At 32.7% G+C, this 16,096-nt stretch overlaps 1 protein-coding gene across 3 annotated transcripts in view; it reads right to left on the reverse strand.

Annotated features, from left to right (window-relative positions):
• Window positions 1-967, reverse strand: part of LOC125057067 — a 155,634-nt gene extending 154,667 nt beyond the window's left edge. For all 3 annotated transcript variants that reach the window (XM_047660523.1, XM_047660522.1, XM_047660521.1), the window contains exon 1: window positions 810-967. The gene's annotated coding sequence lies outside the window, so the exon portion shown is untranslated. The remainder of the gene's footprint in view (window positions 1-809) is intronic.
• Between the last annotated feature and the right edge of the window lie 15,129 nt (window positions 968-16,096).

The following is a 16,096-nucleotide window of genomic DNA, read 5'->3' on the forward strand; positions in this document are numbered from 1 at the left end:
AATTGATATAATGAAAAAAATACAAATGAATACTTTAGGGAAAACAGTGTTATATATTGATTTCATTTGAATATTCATATTAATTTATAAGTAACTACATGAAACAACTAAAATTTATTTTTAACTACGCAAGCTTATGACGCGCTCAAATCTACTTAAAACTTATACCAAAATAATACAATTAAAAAAACTAAACGCCAAAAAAATTATACTAATTACAAAACGTATGCTTCGTTTATTTAACTTACTTTATAACTTTCATAAATAAATACAAAATGGAATTTACTATATTTACAATTTAACGTTGAAATTATACAAATTGTCTTTTAAGTCTTACTTCACTAAACGTATAATTAATAATAAATCACTACGTTGAAACCCGTCTCAACGGAGCTTCAACAGAAAATCGACATTTTCTTTTGACACCATACTTCAAGGCGATTCGAAAATATTTATTGTCTAGTTCAATACCTGTAGTACGCGTCGTTTAAGGGAATTATATTACATAGCTTCATTTCAGTCAGAGTAATGTTATTAGCACAAACTATATGCATCTATAATCTTCACCTACCGAACATGTCTTTTCTAAAATTGGCCGTTGATTCTATTGTAAAACCCGAAAATGCATACTTTGCGTCATATTTAACATAATTTTAATAGTTTAAAATATTAAATGTAAAAAAAATATATTCTTTATCAGTTACAAAATACTTTACTTTACTTTTTTAGTTCAAAAATACCCCTTATTCGTATTAATTCAATTATATTAGTAACTAAATTATCAATATTGTATTAATTTAATCACTTACTTTTTAGAGTCATTCCATTTGTACACAAACCATCGCTCATATTCAAATCCATCAACTGTCACTGTACATTAATACATTTTCAAACGAAACGAATACGGAAAAATTCACTCAGAAAGCCGTTACCGTGGCAACGCGCCCGCCCCTACGTGTAATCACGCCGCCGCGCGCGTGCTCACTGACAGATTTTCCCCATATTTTCCGAAACACATGATTTTCTAAACCCGGTCGAGGGTGCAAAACCTTCACACGGTGACACGGGCAAATCATAATGGTAGTTCGTTAGCATACCTCCATCCGTTAACCGCCCTTTTGTATTCTGCTTATACATGAATGTGGAATTTAATTTTAAAAATATGGAACATGTAGGTTACATAAAATTATGTATGAATTTTATATTTTGCGAATTTTTTATCACAAGTAAAAGGTAAAACTGTATTATTAAAAGAAGATATTTTATTGAATCTCCGCGTTTTCGCGTTTAATTGTAGGTTTATAATTTTAATTACTAAAATAATTCTTTCCTTCATTCATTAACATCTTAGATATAAATAACAATACGTATCTTATCTTTAATATTTTCTTTATTTTAAAATACTAAACAATGGCACTACAACCTTTTAGGTCTGGGCCTCAGTTTACTGTATTTCTTCCGTGAAAATTTCTAATAGACAAGTAGGTGATCAACCTTCTGGGCCTAACCGTCGACATTTTGGGTCTAAGGCATGCAAATGATGATGTTTTCCTTCACCTTACGAGCGAGTTTTAAATGTGCAGAAAGTCTATATGGTGCACAGTCGGTGCTCGAACCAACAACCCCGGGAATGAGCCAACACTGTTCCACAAAAATAGATTATTTTTAACTTTAATTAGGTACTACAACACATTCAACTTGTCGTCACCGATAAAGAACTATTTTTTTCAGTTCTACTTCAGTATTATTCCATAATACATATTCATCAGCTCCGATACAACTTTTAAATATAAATTACGTTTAATAAAAAAAATTGACAAAGCGGACAAACTATCTCGAAATAAAACATGAAAATCTCTGCCAAAAATTTGGTGGTTTGTAAGAGTGTTTTAGTTTTAAATTAAGAAATATATTCCAATCACGATTAGGAAGGACCGACTAAGTAAATTGTATACGTGCTTGGATAGATGCCGAATGGAACGGCAGAAGATACATGCCTCGCACTCAACTATGCCATCGGATTTATAATACAGATCTTATTCAGCGATGCCAAAATGGAAAAGTTATTACAATTGCGTTGTACTAAAACTATCTTTGTCACAGATAATAAACACTATAAATATTACGATAGTAAAACAACCGTTTCTATGATATTAACCTATTGCGATGTTTTTGTAAAACTTTTTTATGTTCAGACATTTGTTACTACTGTAGTATTAAAAGTGTAATTGGGCAACGCACTCGCCTTTGTCGTTTGAGTGTCGTAGTGTAGTAATTAGCTGGAAGGTGGAAACTGTGCTTGTGGGCTGTTTTTTTTTCTTCTAGCTAATTACTTAAAGATGTCATGTGTAAAGGTTGCAGCTCCTTACAAAGATTTTGCAAAACCAAAAACTTGGCGATTAAAAAGAGTGTGGAGAGTTTATTGCCAGTTCTTCTCGTCCGTTCTACACCCTTGATTTGAGAACTGGCAGTAAATGTAAAATTAGAAACATTTAATTATGTATTTCTTTATTGACTTTCATAAGTGTACTTTGTGGTACCTAAATGAATAAATGATTTTGAATTTGAACATGTAGGTAGCTGTTCTAAAAAAAACATAGGTTTTAAGTTTGTAACACAAAAAAGATTTCTCGCTACTACAATAATATCCATGTGAAATGAAGAAATGGTAAACGCTATTTAAAACTCATTTTAAGAATTGCATTGATTTTATTGATAAGAAAGAAATATTTTAATACCGATCATAATAATCTAGTTTTAAATTTAATTCCATTTCTTTTATACGTAAGTGAAATAAGTTCTATTAAAATATTTCTTCGTAGCACTGCGCCTACGCGAGTGCTACAAATAACGCCTACATAACTAAACGAAAATACAAATGCAGCAGCAACGTTATCGAAACTTATTGGAAACGCTCACGACCTTGTTAGAAAATAAAAGTATATTATCATTTTATTTGTTAAATATATTTAACATTACGAAAAGTATGAGGAATGCGTTAAAGAGGACGAGATTTAATTATATATTATAATCGGATACCATCTATTAACCCACCAGGAGTAACAATTACTTTAAAGTAAGTGTGTAGAGGAACTCGTAACTGTTTAAATTGTAGGCTTTTGTTACAATAGCTACATTATATGTAAACTTTACTATATGGTACTTAGTAGAAGACGTATATCAATGTTGAATCCAGTTTTAAGAACAGTAAAAAGTATTTTTTTACTACATACTATGTTTAAAGTACATAATTATAAATTAAGATAAATTTTTCCTAGTTATTATGCGCTTCAAATTACGTATATTAAAATACAACACAACCCAACAGATACAAACGCAGTTCCGACCACTGCTCGACTCAAATGAACTTGGGTTCAATGACCGAAAGTTAAAATTTTATTCTAAAACATTTTTCGAGAAGTGTTTCAGGTAAGTGATATTGTAAGAGCAAAATAAAGATTTCCGCTTTTATTCGAGACGTCGTATTTGAGCAAGACATTCCATCAAGATTATTTCCTTTCCACGACGTGCTCAATGCCATTAGATGGACGCTATCGATGTCAGGAATAATGGTATTTTTTGTTTCATCTCCCGATTTTTTCATTGTAATCCTCATCGTGAGCATTTGTCTTTTTATTCCGTGAAAATAGCGCTATTTGAGTAAACCTTACCTAACCAATTGTAAGACGAGATATTACGAGTACCTGTACGTCTTTTCATTTTATTTCAAAATTCTACTGTTTTTATAAAGTCAAAGTCAAAATCATTTATTCATATAGGTAACACAATGAACATAAATAAAGAAATATACATTAAATGTTTCTAATTTTACATTTACTGCTAGTTCTTAAATCAAGGACGTAGCACGGAAGAGAAGAACTGGCAATAAACTCTCCGCCACTCTATTTATATATGATTATATGACGTTTGAATTCTGGAATAAGGTTATGAACGTAGTTTTGAGGTATTTAATAATTTTAACATACTTATATGATTGCAGCTATAGCTGAACACGATACTCAGATGTGAGTTATCGACCCAGAAGAATTTGAGAATTTATATTTCAAATATCATTGCCATAAATTTGTACTGCTGTCTGCTATTAAAAATTTATATCATCCGTAGGTACAACGAAAAATACCAAATATTTAATAATTAATGTAATATTTTTTGTTTCTTCTGCGCGTATTTGCAATCAACCCTAAAGCTATGAGCTAATTTGTGCTGTGGTGCTGTCATGTAGAGTGGCTTCCCATTGGAAGCATCTACTCATCCTAGCCTAGAGCTACTGCCGGTCTTCTGGGTCTAGAATATGGTGACGTTTTAGTCGTCTCACATACTGTTCTATTGTGAGTTAGCGAGCAAGTTCGTTCGAGTGATAGATCAACCGCTCTTTGAATTTAGCTGCCAGTCTCCGGATTTCCTCTTTGATTGTTCTTCATTAATTTCCGTAATATAATAACATTTAATAGAATAGTAACAAAATTTGTAACTAAATGAGAATACATTGGTATTATTTAACCACCATCTCGAAGAAGCTTTTAGCAGTAAGACCGCTTTGACATCTTTTGTCTTTTTAATATACCTAGTCAAAATCATCATACCTATTTAGTCGTGAAAACCAATATTCGTAACAACCGATAACGTTGTTATAAAGTAGCTAATATGTACATAGAATTCAGCCGGGACCATTGATTTTGGTCAATATAACCGGTATGTTGTTCTAAACGATGTCGTCGTAAACGGTTTTGACTGTACATTAATATTAACACTTATATACATAACATGAATTCTCTATAAATAATGTATTTATTTTGTAAATGTTAAATTAGAAGCATTTAATGTTTATTTCTTTTTTTGACGTTCATAAATGTATATTGTGTTACCTACATGAATAAATGATTTTTGACTTTTTACCGTCTAAAAATAAGGCGTAAGATTTTATTGTGTTTATCGCAGCATCTATAGACAATACTTAGAGAAGTTAAAATCGATAGCTCGATGTCAACAGGAAAATGGCGGACCCCACTGTCACTTTCATATATTTATGACCACGAGTCGACATCCTTTATTTCCTGCGTCTAACCGAGCATGGCGGTACATAAACTCTGTAAAGTAAACAAACGTCGAACGGAAAACTTCACCTGTGAACGGAAAGTCGATTAATCATTGATTGCTACTGATTGAAAGGCAATTGAACGAGAAAACCTTTTAATTTACAATCTTTAATCTTTTGCAATAATTATCTGTGCTATTTTTAACTTTTGATAAGGAATGTCCATTGTTAATTTGATTATATGAGTTTTTTCTTCCAGAATTGTATGTAAATATAAGCTATATTGATTAAGTAGAAGCTAAAATTTTAATGTAAAACTTTTAGAATTCTTGTTTCAACTTTAAAAGTATTCATTACTGGCTAAATGCTTGAAAGAAATACTAAGCAATATCTTAATTAAAATAAATAGTATATTTTGTAACATTCTATGTAGGGATATGGTTTAAGGGTACGTTTTACATTCTATATAGTGTATCAGAACATTTATTATAATAACATTTTCGAGAACTATTTAACACGCTATTACAAATTCATTAGTTCCTTTACGGCTTTGGAAACAAAAAATTCTGTTAAAATGTGTGCAACTTTTGGTACAATATAAAAAAACATCTTTTATTTCACGTAAAATCAGTGGCCTTTTTAGGTCTGGGTCTCAGATTTCTGTATCTGTTTCATGATCATTTGTCAAACTAATAGGCAAGTAGGTGATCAGCCTCCTGTGCCTGACACACGCCGTCGACATTATGAGTCTAAGACAAGCTTGTTTTATCCCGATGTTTTCTTACACTGTTCGAGCGAATGTTAGATGCGCAAATAGAAAGAAAGTCCATCGGTACTGCCGGGAATCGAACCTATGACCTCAGGGATGAGAGTCGCACGCTGAACCTACTAGGCCAACAGTGCTCTATATTTCATTATCTACTATTTCACATTAATAACATTATGTTTTCATCATTTTTTATTGTCACTTAAACGATGTTAGTGTAAGTGAAAAGGAAAATTCAAAAGCTTCAAGCCTAAACAACTCTTAAAATAATGTGCATATAAAACTATCTGCATAAATTCCGAAGTAACAAATTATAAGAGCCGACTTAAATAGCTTGCGCGATATGCTAACTACAAACTACACAGACTGACTAAACATAAAAAATAATATAAAAGGACAATACAGTAACTACAAGTGTATACTGCCTTGCGATTCTGTAACTCACTTTTCGAACTTACACAGCGATTTTTACAGCGGCGGTCGCGCTCAAATCGCGTCGTAAAGCAGTCATTTTACGATTTGGCATTCTGATAAACAATAAACTACAAGCTCCCTCCTCCATCAGAAACATCATATCATCCTGTTCACAAACATCATATTCCAAGTGAAACTATCAGACAATGAATTTGTAGATTAACATGGAAAGCCTTTATCTTTTTATTTATAGGCACTGAATCGAGGACATAGTTTCATATTCCACGCTAAAGTACGAAAACAATCCCACGCTCCAGTGGCTATTGATAATCTTCTTGTCGGTCCACTTACCAAATTGGATACCTAACTGGTTGACTTAATGCTTATTAATGAACCTACTTTGGCAATACAGCCTTAATTACAACTTCAAATGCTTGTGTAATAAAAATGGTACTTATAGTACCCTGTTACCACCTAACACGTTGATTTTTAGGTCTATGATTTGTCGATTTCATTATGGTCTAAGATCCCGCTATACAACGACCTTCACCGAGATGCTTATTTAATGAAACTTATTTTATATATAATTTAATATGTCAATAAATATAATCCATATGGGTTGCCTAGCAAATTTCAGTCCAGAGTATTTTTAATTAATTTAAAAAAAAAATTTTTTTAAACATTTCACCGGTATGATTATTAGATAAATTCTATACCAATCGAAAGTATGAAGCCCATAGAATATGCAAAAGTTAGGTTGTTTTTAATCAATTAATTATTTATGTGTATATTTTTTATGTGACACTAAAGTATATATACATCTTTAGTATAAAAGAAGGTTTTAGTGATACATATATAATACTACCCTGATTAAAAATATTGATTGAAAAAAGTTCAAAAAATTTACTACATGCAAATTATAAAAAAAAAAATTTTTTTTAAATATTAATTAAACATACTCTGGACTGAAATTTGCTAGGCAACCCATATGTATTATATTTATTGACATATTAAATTAAATATAAAATAAGTTTCATTAAATAAGCATCTCGGTGAAGGTCGTTGTATAGCGGGATCTTATACTATTACAATGTTTTTCTTCACCGTACAAGCACCTTTGTGTTTGTGTTTGACATATAAGTACGTCCATTTCGCGTGACCTTGAGATTGAGAGATTGCTGATACATAAAATTCGGAGTGACTTGAAAATCTAAGCTTAAATCTAATTAGCCTGAGGGATTTAAATTTATCGTGAATTCTGCCTCGTGGCTTTATTTTAATGCGTTATATTATATCTGATTGCGATAAAAAAGAATTTAATAAAGCGTCTAACACAAATTTATATTACTGATGGGTATTTAAAAGTTTATACTAACATGTACTATTTTTATAAAAATTTGCGTCTAGAAACCAACGTTTTTAGCAAATAATCAATTCGATTGATAATTGAATAATAAGAAAGGAGAAACGATAATTAAATAACGGAGCTTGAAGATGTCTGCATTTTTGCTGTTTTACTCATTTTTTTTTGTATTTACAGCCGAGAAGCATTTAAACTTTGCAAAACGAATTGAATTATACGTATTTTACAAATATTATGAATGAAATATTTCATACGGCCTAACCACGGTATACTTGAAGAGAATTCAATAAACTTATAAGGTTATGATTTATATGTACAACAAATTTGAACACTCTACCGAAGAAATTGGTTCATCAGAATAATACACGAATAAATTGTTTGTTAAAATAAATTTAAATCGTAATTTTAAAGTTCGTAAACGATTTAGCAGTAGAATTAGAGCGGCTTCCGGCTGATTTACCTCGTCAGAGATAGCAAGAACTAATGAGTACTAAAACTCCGACTTTGTACAATAAGCGGTAATGAACAATATAAGTTTTAGTATGTAAATCACTATATTTCAAGTAATATACATTGAAAATAAATACTAAATTGTATTTATAATGAGAGGTCATTATAATATTTTGAGGTATATTATATCACACATTGGACTTTATCCAAACAACGATAAGTATAAATTCAATACTGTTCCATAAATGAGCTAATCCTAAAAACGCATTCACAAGCCTCTTAACCCTCAGTAAGTTTCCATAGGAGGTTTAACTATTTGCTAAATCTTCTAAAAAGGTACGTAAATTTGGAATTCTAATTAGGAAATTAAAGATTATGTAGCGACATCTACTATCCACAGCAACAGTCACTGCCTTGATGTCAGAGCCAGAAACGCGCTAACATAGTTGTACTGCTAAGGAGATATACAACTTCTCGACATAACCAATTGGCGTCTTCGGGCCGACCACTGTGTATAGACTGGTCGATACTCCATTTAAATCGGAGGAAGAGTAGTACCTTTTGTTTATTTAGGGAAAAGGGGGCAAACGGACCGAAGGCTCACCTGATGTTAAATAATACCGTCGCCCATAGTCACTCTATGCCAGAGGGCTTGCGAGTGCGTTGGCGGCCGTTTAATATTTGGTACGCTATTTTCTTAACGAGCTGAAGTGGAATTGGTCAGGAAATCCTTCAGTGGGCAGCTGGTTCTACATAGTGGTGGAGCGAGGCTAAATCTGTGATAAAAAGCTCAGTTATGGAACGACGGGCGTCGAGGTGATACGGGTGAAATTTCGTATTCTGCCTTCACGTCCGATGTTGAAACTGAGCTGCTGGTATTAATCCGAAAAACTCCTCTGAACACAGAACACGCAACGCCAAGGGAGCAAGCCACACGGAAAGTAACTGGTCGTCGACGATTCCAACCGCTGTTCGTTGAACATATCATTAATACAACCAGATTATCTTGAGATTCCTTTTTTTCTTACATTGTGACTAAGAGATTCATACATAATCCTTCCATTGCCACTCGTTATGTAATGAATCATTTAATTCCTGCACTTACAAACAAACAAACATCGTTTAAAAACTTTTTTCACCTACATCAATAGTCATTTCTTTTAACTTTTAAACCCATTATTTGACAGCAGCATACATCAAGTATGAAACTATCTACAAGACGAATAAATAAGTTAACAAGTCCAGCAGAGCGGTAGAACAAATACGAACAAATTTGAACAAAGCGGTGCCTCGGGAAGCAATAAAATTCACGGATCGCTAATACATTACAGGGTTAAGTGCGCACACCAACACATAAATCTTGAATCATGGGAAATTATTGCTGAAAACTGCTATAAAAATGGCATCTGTAAATGCCAAATATTTTTAACCGTTGAAAGGGTTTGAGGTTAAAACATATTTTAGTGATTTTAAAGAAAACATTTACATTACATTATACATTGTTTGAACTTTAGATTAAAAGATGTCTCAAACTCAAATTCAAACTTTATTCATAAAAGATGTTAACAGAAAAGATGTTAAATTGATTCTAAATTTACACTACCATTTCCCAAGACAAGGGCGTAGGCCGTAGAGCTAGCAAGAAGAACTGGCACTCTTCTTTATCGCCAATGAGTCATACAAATCGTATATAAGGCAAAGCAGTCATAAATATTTGAACTGGAGCAAATCAGTTCCAAGGATTAGGATCATTTAAATATTCGTAAAATTTATAAAAAGCTTTATTGATTTTATTATTCTCGAGTGGTATTAGCGTAAATAAAATATTAAGTAATGAATTACATAAAATGTTAAAGAAAATATTCAATGAGCAATCACTAATGAAAACAAGCCCTCAAACACAATACATTATTGCTTACACAACTTTTCTCATTTCTGTTTGATAAGCGTGATCAAAGGCGCATACTATAATAATAGTAACTAAAAATAAAATTTTATACACACCAAATTACATTTATCAAACGCTGATTTATTACATTATTTACATAGCACCCTCATTTATATCCGTTATAGTTTTATTCAAATGTACTCGCGAAAACAAATGACACTCAATTTGGTCTAACTGCTTACGCATGAAAGCATGATAAACAAGAAAATCAGTTTTGTTTTTATGAATCTATTTATTATTCAGATATGTCCATTATGTTGTTTTAATTTGGTCTACACTAATGTTATAAAGAGGAGACATTTGAATTTTTAAAGTTTAAAGTCAAAAACAGTAACATAGGTACATTACATTATTTTAAATTTTTTGTGTGAAAAACAATGTCCACCCGTGCAAAACTAGGAAAAACCCCGTAAATTATACATTTTCATTATTTTGTGTTTTCATTAGTTTATTAGTAGTCATAACAATCAAATAAACAGTATTTATAATTTTTTTACCTACATAGTAATAATAAAAAGAAAATTAAAACAAATTTAAAAAGTTTGGTCCCTGGTACATTTTAATTAAATTCAGTTTAATAACAAGTTCGAATTTACAACTAATACGTTGAACTTATTGTATTTAACTTCCTGTGAAATATTAGTCAAAACACACGTAGACTTGCAATTAAAAAAAAATAAAGTTTTTGTTATATTACACAGTAGTAAACTATTCAAGGGCAACGGTAGGAGAACACCAGTCATGGGGACCCATGGGGACCATGCTTTTTTGGTGATTATGCCATTAAATTGTAGCTTCTGTGAAACGTTGGTACTTTCAACACAGCGCCATCTGTTAGAATTGTGACTGTCAAATAATAAACAAAAATTTGCAATCAAATAATATTACGGGTATAAATGAAGATGTAAGCTATCCTATCTTTTAAGTTAGTTCAAACTGCACACGGTATGCAAATTTGATTGAAATCGGTTAAGTAGTTTAGGAGTCCATAGCGGACAAACAATGTGACACGTAATTTATATATATTAAGATATACATATATATTATATATATTGTTTCGTAGTTATACAGAAAACCTCAAATACAGAAGGAAATCTGTCATACTCACAATTAGTTAAAACGCAAAAACACATAATGCAGAAAATAGAATTCTAAATGTGATTTTGAAACGCAAATTCTCATTCAATACAGCTGATGCAGTCCGACAGTTTAATACTTGATTGCACATGCTGTACATAGTTTATAGCGGTCACTTTTAACTGAAAGTTAACTTCATACGGGAATTTCGCTTTTGTTCCAAAAATGAAAGTTGTAAAATTTAAAACCGGCAAAAACTATTGTTGATCTAGAATGAATCGCTTTTCTAGTTGTAACTGGGCATACGTTTGTTTAAGTGATTATACTCTGATTTTTAATTCCGTAGAATTTTGAAAGCTATAATTTTTTGACATGTCAGAGATTACAAACCTTTTTTTGGCTGGACACATTTTAGATAAAACATTTTTTTTTGTTGCGTAATGATTTCAATCATTTTCCATTCCCTTATAAAAACTAGAGATTTCATATTATTTGGTTCGTTTAATGGTTTGCCCAAGAGGTTTTTCGTTTTACGAAAGAATCGTTTTGAAGATTCGGTGACGATATTCGACAGACTAAGGGCTCCCACACAAAACTGCGAATTCGCATCGCATCGCAAATATCTGCGAATTCGCACGAACGCATCGCAAGAATTTCCGATCTGCTTCGCATCGCACATTCCTGCGATATTACGTCATCCTTGGTGACGCCATTTTAGTCCGCTCTGGGACAGCTTTAGGGAAAGACGCACGGCGCCTGCGCCGCCTTCGTTTTTGAAGGCATGGTGATAATAAACTCAAAGCTCTTCAAATGAAGATATACTCATTCTAAAATAATCAAAAAAAGTAGTAGTACTTTTGAGTAAAATAGTTCCCATCAGAGTTCATAATCGTAATAAATGGATGAGCCCAGAATCTTCTTTTTCTTTTATATCTATTTAACAATAACTAAATCGCAGGAACTTGCGATGCGAATACGCATCGCATCGCATCGCAGTTGTGTGGGAGCCCTAAAGACACTGTACCAACTAAGTATGTGTGATAAGTGATCTTCTAACCACTGTTCTATAAAATACACGTCTATTTCTTCTTTTGGTGCCTCTCCATTACTGAAGGTTGACCGTCAGTTGTGATGCGTGTCTTGTCTATATATGTCTATTTAAAAAATTACTATTATACAAACTACCACTAAAGACTATCAAAAACAAAAGACAGTATCACGCTTTGTAGCTTTGTATTCTCGTGACTAAAATAAAGCTAAATAAATTAAGAATTCACAAATAAACAAAAATAGGACGCTTGGGTTGAGTCTAAATAAAAAACAAAAGCATGTCAATGCAATAAAAGTATGGAATTGCGCGAAAGTAACACAGCTTTATAATTTCTAACTTAAAAAAATTAGGTTAGACTGTCTTATGAAAAATAGATGTAATGATGTAGTCTCGTCACAAAAGGTGAATCGGATGTTCCGTATTTTGTAACGAGTAAGAAAAGAGTTTGATTTCATGGTTCGATATAACTGTTTTGTTTATTGATACACCGCTAAGTTCTAAAAAATATTTTATATCACTTCAGGTAGAAACACTTTTCGAGTTCTTTATGTAAATAATTTGAACAAGAAGAGAACAGAACAAGGCATTCATATAGATTTTATTTTTAAATTCTTTTTTTTTTAAGACAATTCACACCAATTGCCCTAGTCCCATGCTAAGCTGGTGAAGCTTGTGCTATGGGTACTAGGCAACGGATATACATACATATTTTAGATAGATAGACATATAAATACATATTTAAACACCCAAGACCTAAGCACAACACCAAATAAATGCTAATCACATCGATGTTCGTCTCAGCGAGGGATCGAACCCGGGACCCATGGATTCGCAGTCAGGGGTACTAACCACTAGACCAATGAGTCGTCATTTAAAATTTATATTGATACATTTGGTTTTCATTACACATACTTTGGGCTACCCGAGTTTATATAAAGAAATTTATTAGAAGTTCAACACTTCCACTATCTTACATGAGATAATATAATCAGAATCATTACCATAACATATAACCAAGTTCCTAGAAATCCATATCTTCAAAGTTTCATTTTCTATTTACACTTGAAACATGATCTACATTTCTACATAACTTTCCCTTTTCACGAGAAAACAAAAGACGCTCAAACAAAAACATCTTTGTTAAGCTTAATACTAGTTCTTATTCAGTGATACAGATTTACAAAGGATTACGTAACTTTTATTTTTAGTTCGAATTCGCCTATACTTAAAAGAACATTCTTAAATATTCTTTAATCGTTATTATCAGTAAACGTTAGGTATAAGAACAATGTTTTTGTACGACCCAGAGTTTGTGTGTTTGAATCACAGCTACCACCAATGCATTTTTCTATCTATGTGCGCTATTAACACGTGTTCTTACGGTGAAGGCAAACATTGTGCGGAAACTAACATGTTTTAGCCCCAAAAATTTACAACATGTGTTACGCATAAGAGGCTGATCACTAACTGTTATTAAAAAAACTGATGTAATCTGTAACAAAGACCCTTATAGGTAGCGCCGCTGAATTATTATTATTATGTGTACCAAATTATGTGCGAAAAAGGGCTACCTCACATAATTCTAATAATAGTTCCTACAAAGCCTCGTTACAGAGGGGTCGGGGTCGCTCTCGCATTTTACCGGGACCTCAACGGCATGTTACACTAAAAAACTTCCGGCGCAGTACAAACTACAGGCGGTTGGAGATGGGCATATCTTCTCCTATTTACTCCGCGACTTCTAACCCTAGGATTTGTACTGAAGCGCTCCCTCTCTAGTTCTGCTTTCTTCTTCTGTAGCATTACTTGCTGCAGATAGAAATGCATACACCTTATAACCATTGGGGCGTTTGTTTAAACATCATACGAAGTCAACTCCAAATGAACCAAATTCACTGAATTTTTCCCCCTTTTAATCCTAAAAGTATTAAAAACTCAGAGTTCCTTAGATATACCAACTGTAAAGAGATTACTTCTTTTTAGTCATGTACATTCGTACAAGAACTAAACTTAATCACGGTATAAAAACTTCTTGGATATAAAAAATCAAAACGTGTTTAAACATGGAACATGGAACTTATCATTTTATACTGTACGCAGAGGTTTGTATAAGTATTACACAATAGGAGCCATCGTAAATGGAATATAAATTGGGAGCGTACGTGTGATTGGATTGATGCAGCCTACAAAGGACCAATTAGGAAGGGTGGCACCTAACACAAGGTCAATTGACAATGCTTCGTTGACTCTCCTCAGATGTGTTAAATAGAATACAGCTACTAAGTAACTTATTAAAGTATATTTAAATCTCTATTTTCTTATAACTTTGAGATATAATAAATCATTTATTTTTTACATATTATTAAATATATAATTAACGCCCGGAGATTCTACAGAATACATTATTGATATGCTTTTTGAAGTTATAGTTCTTTTCGCGCGTTAGGGAAAAAATATGAGAGTAAATTTTTTCTATTATTAGTGTAGTTTTTTCTACAAAAGTAAGGCGTATAAGGCGAAAGATAAAAATTTTGTAAAGATTTTTATCTTCTTACCCCAAAAAAGTATAATTTCTAACACGTGTACATAAGTACACACACGTTTTTTTTAAAGCACTTGCTTGAAACAAATGCAGAAATGAGCCTGTGCCCCGTTGTGGGGTTTCGAGACTAAAACAAATATCTAGCCTATAGGTATGCACAAACAAAGCGTGATAATCATTTCATTGGTTCGTCGGCACACTCCATTGTTCATTGTCTGCAAAGAATACAACAATTTCTTCAAACTGACCGATGAAATGCAGTATAACAACCTTTGTTTATACATTATCAGTTCTTTTATATCGTTAAGATATTTAAAAGTACAAAGACAAGCTGTATGAATCGTAAGATATATGCCCCGTCTTCAACTTTAGTGTACTTCGTTACAACGGAACACCGCAACGTAAAGATGGCAACCCCTGGAATTATTTCCAAACCAAAGACGAAATGTCGAATACAATGTTGACAACAGGATCTCTAGTAATCACAAACGCACGACAATCTTTCCGTTTGACCAATCACAATCAAACGAAACGCGTCACCGTTTCGTCTTTTGTTTCATATAGTCAATTGGTATCGTCAACATCATTGCTTCTGTTTACATTCATGGCCCATTCTATAAAAAGAATATCTACTGACTATTTTTACAAAACAAAAAAATGCATAACGCAATTTTGTCACTACAATTGTTGGATTTCCATTGCTTATTTTAGCAAAATACGAGCGTGATTCGAATATAAGTTCTACGATCATTAAATTCGGTAGAGTTACTAATGACGTCAAATTATAACCTAGTACATAAACATTGATTTTAAAATAAATCATAGGAAGCGCATACAAAGGTGTCACGCCATATCTTGTTCAAAAAGTACATTTACTTAAAAATAAAATAAATCCGTGGCACTACAACCGTTTTAGGTCTGGGCCTCAATTTTCTTTATCTGTTTCATGATCATTTGTAAATCTAATAGGCAAGTAGGTGATCAGCCTCCTGTGCCGTCGACTTTTTGGGTCTAAGGCAAGCCGGTTTCCTCACGATGTTTTCCTCCACCGTTCGAGCGATTGTAAAATGCGCACATAGAAAGTCCAATGGGTTACATTCGGGGATCAAACCGACCTCAGGGATGAGAGTCGCTTGCTAAAGCCACTAGGCCAGCACTGCTCATGGAATTGACATCTTTATATATATAATTCTTCTGTGAGTGTGTATGTCACTGAACTTCTCTCAAACGACTGGACCGATTTTGATGAAATTTTTTGTGTGTGTTCAAGGGGATCTGGGAATGGTTTAGATTCACAAATCAGCCCGCCAGATGGCGCTGCAGTCGGTACTTTCATACTTTGCTTTACTAATCGCTTGAAATATCATGCAGGACAACGTCTGTGGGGTCCACTAGTATTATATATTATTCTTGTTAAAGCTTTCAGAAT

Source organism: Pieris napi, chromosome 16 (genome assembly GCF_905475465.1).
Source record: "Pieris napi chromosome 16, ilPieNapi1.2, whole genome shotgun sequence".
NCBI classification, from domain to species: Eukaryota; Metazoa; Arthropoda; class Insecta; order Lepidoptera; family Pieridae; genus Pieris; species Pieris napi.